The 6,077-nt window shown below is 41.1% G+C and overlaps 1 pseudogene; it reads left to right on the top strand.

The window, feature by feature from the left end:
• The window catches only part of LOC115744708, a 93,731-nt pseudogene that overhangs the window by 40,147 nt on the left and 47,507 nt on the right, over positions 1-6,077 (top strand).

Genomic DNA, 6,077 nt, shown 5'->3' with positions numbered 1-6,077 from the left:
TACAGCAACAGGTGTGCCATCACGACAGAAGCCCTCGAACACTGTGGTCCCACCACTTCCCATACCGATTTCTGTATTCGATACGAAGAAATCACCAATCCTAGTCCCTTCAATGCCATAATAAGGAAGACGAAATCCATCAGCCATGTCGCTTTCCGTGTCGACCAGTATGAGGAGGGCGAGGGCGGGGGCGGGGGCGGGGGCGAGGGCGAGGTTAGGGTTTTTTATGGCAGAGGGCGAGAGGTTTATGCAAAATGACTTGTCATTGATGTTCTTTTCTTTTCTTTTTTTGAGAAAATTACTTGCGCACTGGATATTTACCTCAAAATAATCGCCTTTTATCTTATTGCGTCGCTAATCCTCAATAATTATTTCCGTTAGCATGTCCAATTTTAAGGGATAAAACTATACTTTCCTTTTTTATTCTTTAAACACTGTAAAAAAGAATATATGAACATAAAAACCAGAGAAATCTAAAACTAAAATACTAATATTGGAAATATAAATACCGGTAATAATATTTAACAATAGATTTTTTTTTTTGGAAATTCTGCAAATAGAGACATTTAAATAAAATGAACATACATGAATTAATCAGTTATTGTGTATTTTCATAATGTTTAACTAATGTAAAGAATGGTTGGTGAATAAAATTATTTAAAGAAAACAACAGTCATCGATTCAATAGAAAAATAATCAATCAAGTATAAGGCAGTCTTTTAAAATACTTTTTTTATCGAGCAACCATTTTTTACATTAGTCACCTTTGAAAAATACATAATGGGAAAAGAGAGATATCCGTTAACAAATCAAGATAAAAAAAAAAGTACACTTTTACCTTCATGTACATCAACAATTGCTACTGGGAATAACAACTTAAACTAATATAGGTGAAAATCGAAAAATTGCAATTTTCTATGTATTTACTTTTATAATCAATGTACGAATATTTAAAAAATCATTATAAAATATGCTCAAATATTGGCCGCAAGTGTAACTTTTTTCAATGGGGAGAAATTAATTTCTACGTAAATACCATATCTTTCGTAGGGAGATGAAAGTAGATGCTGAGTCTATGTAATTTCTAACTCATCTCGTCAATCGAGTAAAATGCGAGTTAAGACTAGGCTTAATTCCCTTAAAAAAAACTCTCAACTTTAGGTTTAATTCTAACCCAAACAATTTTTCATTAAAAAAAATCACAAAAATTTACTATAATCTCAAATCTGCCACGTGTCCAAAATCACCACTAGTTTCTTCAAAATAATCAACCTAAGGGCCAATTAGAAGTTCATTATCAAAACATGCGTCTTCACCAACACAATCACCTTCATATAATAGTAGCCCCCCGACGTGAACAATTTTGAAAAAACCAGTGCCAATTTTAGGATACAGGGCAGATTTCGGGGGCAAAATTATCCCAAAAGTTTTAAACCTATTGTACGAGGCCAATTCAACTCTAAATTTATTAATTGTGCTAATTTAGTCCTTAATTTTTTGACAATTTGCTAATTTAATTCTAAAACTTTCAATTTCGCCAATTTAATCCTCGACATTTTGATGATTTGCAAATTTAATCATAAACTATTTGACGATTTGTCAATGTATTCTTTTCCCTTAACTATCCAAATTATATGTTTAGTAATAAATTGACAAAATTTCAAAAGGTATAGGAAGAAAATTGCATCAATACCCATGTGATTTGTTCATCTGTCTCTTCTATCTTGCTCACTAGGAATTCATCCAAAGAAAAAAAGGGGCATCAATGGTGATTGCAAATGCAGATATGATCCAAACTAAATTACAAATGTTAAACTGTAGCCATGAGTTTGAAGAGCAAACTAAATTACATGCTTCTTCATCTGCACAGCACTTGTCCTCAGAATTAGTCAACGTTATTACTGAGCTGAGTCTTAGTATAATGTCAAAACTGCCAAGTCAAACTCATGAAGACATTGCACTAATGTTGCTATGGTATCTGAAGCTGACTTGTGTTGAGAGAGGATGCGGGTTCTCTCATCGGTGTTCCTTCAAATCTGCACTCTCCGCGGCGACCATGGGCAATTCCGAAGTGCACTGATTGACATTTTCAGTTGTCATCAGGACGACGGAATAGCTTGACTTTGAAATGTTCCCGACTTGAATCTCAAGGCTCAACTATGTCCAAAGAAGAGTTATAATTAGCTATTAGCTCTTTCAACAATATTGACTTTTCAAATCAGATAAAGGTTAGGAAAAATAACTCGAGAGCCAGAATTAGCGCTTTGTGGAAGAACCTGAAGACTCGGTCCTCGAGCATCGCCACTCAATCCATCAATGTCGCTTTGTGATCAGCTTCCTCTAGTGCAGATGATATAGTCTTGCAATGATCTTGTTCTTTTGCTCTGATTTTCTCCGCGACCAGGCCTGAAGGACATCTTGCTAAGCTCTGCCTCTCGTCCAGAACCTGTAGCGGTTTCATCAAGACATTGTGCTTGGAAACTTAAATTATCATATAGTAAAAGAATTTGCTAAGACCTTCTATCAGGACTACAAGTTCAATAATTTTCTATTAACTATCATAATGGAAAATGAATGGAGACAAATATCTGTTCCAGTTACCAAATGGCCGAGACGGTCTAGTCTTTGGAGCATTGATAAAGCTGGGGCAGGACTCTTCTCTCCTTCTTCCTCCTCCACGAATTTTGCTTCCAGACTATTTTTGCATTCTTTGCGAGTATGTTGCTCAGATGCTTGAGCCTCCATTCCCTTCTAAACATCTGCTTGAAATTATGTATTACGATGAAGTCACCAACTGTAGGTCCAAGCACTCACCAGTCACAAACTAATAGCTCGCGGCTGACAAAGAAAGTCGTGGAGGTATGGACAATTTCCAATATCGAAATGCAGACTTGTAGGCATTTTTTATTGAATTTCTTGCTGCAAGGAAATTAAATGACAACCACCTTGCAATGCTTTCTTGGAACCATTTACACAAGTTCTTGATATACATTTGTGTTTTCCCTGTCATATCCCATCCAGAGAGTTTTACTGATTATAATATTACAAGTGTCTTCATTCAACCGAACTGTTCATCTCTTCTACATGGATAGTATAAAAGAAGAGAATCATAAGCAGGGAAGTGATTGAAATCAGTCCGTGATGGCATCACATGAGTCAAGAGGATGAAATTTCACTTCTTCAATTTTTTTGGCTATGTTCCGGCTATCTTTGAATTTTTTATTCTCGCTCTTGCAAATTTATTCAATTTTATGTAGCATGTGAAGCGACAAGTTTAAGTGAATGACTTTTTACCCAGGCAGGAGAGCTGAAATTTCTAGCTAGTCCCACAATTATAAACTATTCCACTAATCTCCTGAAAATTGAATATAAGAGTTAAGTGACAAGGGTTCCTTTTGGCTACAAACCTCCTCGAGTGTTGGACCAAGTGATGCCTCATTTGGTAGGTTCTTGATTCATATTATTCATGGCTAGGCATGTTCAGTCCCACGTTATCTCTTGAAGCATGTTTTTGCAAACAAAACTCTGGAACCATTTGCTTAATTTCAACCCAATTTAGCCTTTCTGCCCTTGGACAAGAATCACTGGTGGTTCACTTGTACACAAAAGGCTAGGGCAAGTAGTTATCAGAAGCAAGAACCTGAGGGCTCAACTCTAGCATCAAGTATCAGCAAGTTTAGGAGGGAAAAAGAAGAGATGGGTTTCTGGTCATTGTTTGAAGTGGTTTCTGTGACGCCCGGGAAATTTGGACTATGTAAATTTGCCCGAATTCAATAAAAAGAAGAAATTGAATTTTAATCGGTGCAAATTTTGGGATCGCAAGGACATAAGTGATGATTTTTGGACGAGTCCCGAAATGTCGTTCGATTTCGATTGGGTCTCGAAATCGTGGTCACCGCGACTTAGAATTTTTAATCGTCGCGCCTAAGCCTTTTTCCCAGACCGACCCTAGCTCGTAGAAATCCAAATTTTATTCCCAATTTGTTGAGCCAAAAATCCAATCAGTCCTGAATTATTGAATCCCTCTTTTGCTCTTGAATTATTTGTTAGAGACAAAATTATTTAAACCCTCTCTTGGTGGGCCCCACTTGCCATTAATTCCCCCACCAACTAGTCACCCTCAAGTCAACTCACATACACTCTCTCTTCCTTTTTCTCTCTCTCTCCTCCCTCCCTCTCTTCTCACGCCCGACCCCTCTCTTCCTCCTCTTCCTTTTCTTCTTCTTCTTCTTCTTCTTCTTCTTCGAGCAAAACCCCCCTCCCTTCACTGTTCATCTTCTTCCCTCAACTTCACCTTCTCCTTTTTAATTTTTCTGCAACTTGAGCGACCACCACGCCATTCCGACCGCCGCTCCACCTCCTCCGTCATCGGTCGCCGCTCGTTGAGCTCGGCCACCGCGAGTCGCAAGGGCCCGCATCCCCGGAGCTCGAGGTCGTAGTTCGCCGCCTCGTCACCCTCGTCTCTCTCCCGAGCCAACCTCCACCGCACCTCGACCTCACGTCGCCGCCACTCCGACCCGAGACCAGCCCCGCGACGCGCGACCTTACCTCAAGCCGTGGTCGCCCCGAGCTACACCCACCCGACCACCTCGGTCCGACGCCGACCCGAGCCACCGCAAAGCTGAGTTGCTGTTTTCGCCACGAGCTCGTCGCCATTTTTGGCAGGATTAGTGTTCGGGTGAACAGTGCGTGAACAGTGTTCGTGAACAGTGACGGTGAGCAGTGACAGTGAACAGTGCCGCCGCCGGTGAACAGTGTTTCCGCGTGAACAGTATTCCCGCGTGAATAGTGAATTTCGACCCCAACCTCGAAAATCGTGCCTGACCCGACCTCGACCGCTATTGTTGGTGAGTTGACCCTAATCCTTGGTTAGGGCGCTAATTGCGCCTAGAATTAATTAGCTAGTCGATAGGGCATTTAGGTAGATTCGATTATGGTCGGAGTAGTTAGAAACCCGGTTTAGGATAGATGACCATAATCAATTAATTTAGAATTGCCTGTGGCTAATTGTTGTTAAATGAATTTGACTGTATGTTGTGATTGGATCGCGAGCGAGCGATAGGTTAAAGACGAGCGATCGATTGACGATTTTAAATCAAACTGGCTAATTAATGACTACGGCACGAAATTGAACCTTTATGTGGCCTAATCGAATTGGTTTATTCATGTTGAATTGATGATCTTATTTGGGCGGATCGCCGCGTTGAAATGTTGATTTGAGTACCCCGAATGCTCGTTGAGTGAATTGGTGTTTGTTTGGGAGTTAATTGTCTCGTGTGTCGTTGCGGCGTCGATTTGGTAGTCTGCATATGCATATGACCGTGTGCAAAATCAAAGACATATTTTAACATGAAAATGGCTCTTGGGCAGAGTCTTTGAGCACGTTTGTGTGAGCATCCGGCCTAAATCAAAGAGAATAAATTGATTGATGTGTCGGGTGTGCTGTATGGTCATATGAAGGAACGATGATGAGTTTTCCTGGCAAGTTTGTACTGTACACATAGTACACATCGTACCATTTTTATGGAACCACACGACTTGCCGGAAGCACGGTAATTCATGCCCCGTATGGTACGTACGGTTTTAAGGGATTATCGGATGCCGGTCGCAGCTTGTGATGGACCGAAGCCCCGTATAGGGATGCCTACTTGTCGTGCCGTGCGGGGTGCACTGGATACACCGCTTGTAGTAGCCGTTGCCGAGAGGGAAAAGGAACGTAGCCCGGTCCGCCGGAAGAATGCGGGATCGCATTAATTATGAGAGTCGATCACGCCGGTCGCGTGGATCCTCATCACCGTGGCGCCAAGAGCGCGATCATCGTTAATAAATGGACTCGTGTGGTGTCCAGTGCATACTTGTGAGTGTGATGCGTGTTCGGTTGGTCGTCCGATGTGACCGTTGAGTGGAGTCAAGCATTGCATTATGTGTGGCTCAAGGTCGGTAAGTATGCATGTGGGTGATTATTGCCGTGTGATATGATGGCTGTATATATGTCTATATCGTGATTTTTATAATCCTCGTGTTTAGGAGGTTACGGGTGAATCGGTGTCCTAACCGAGCTTAGGCTCGATTCACTA

Source organism: Rhodamnia argentea, chromosome 8 (genome assembly GCF_020921035.1).
Source record: "Rhodamnia argentea isolate NSW1041297 chromosome 8, ASM2092103v1, whole genome shotgun sequence".
NCBI lineage: Eukaryota > Viridiplantae > Streptophyta > Magnoliopsida > Myrtales > Myrtaceae > Rhodamnia > Rhodamnia argentea.
This window is presented reverse-complemented; position numbering and strand designations above follow the sequence as displayed.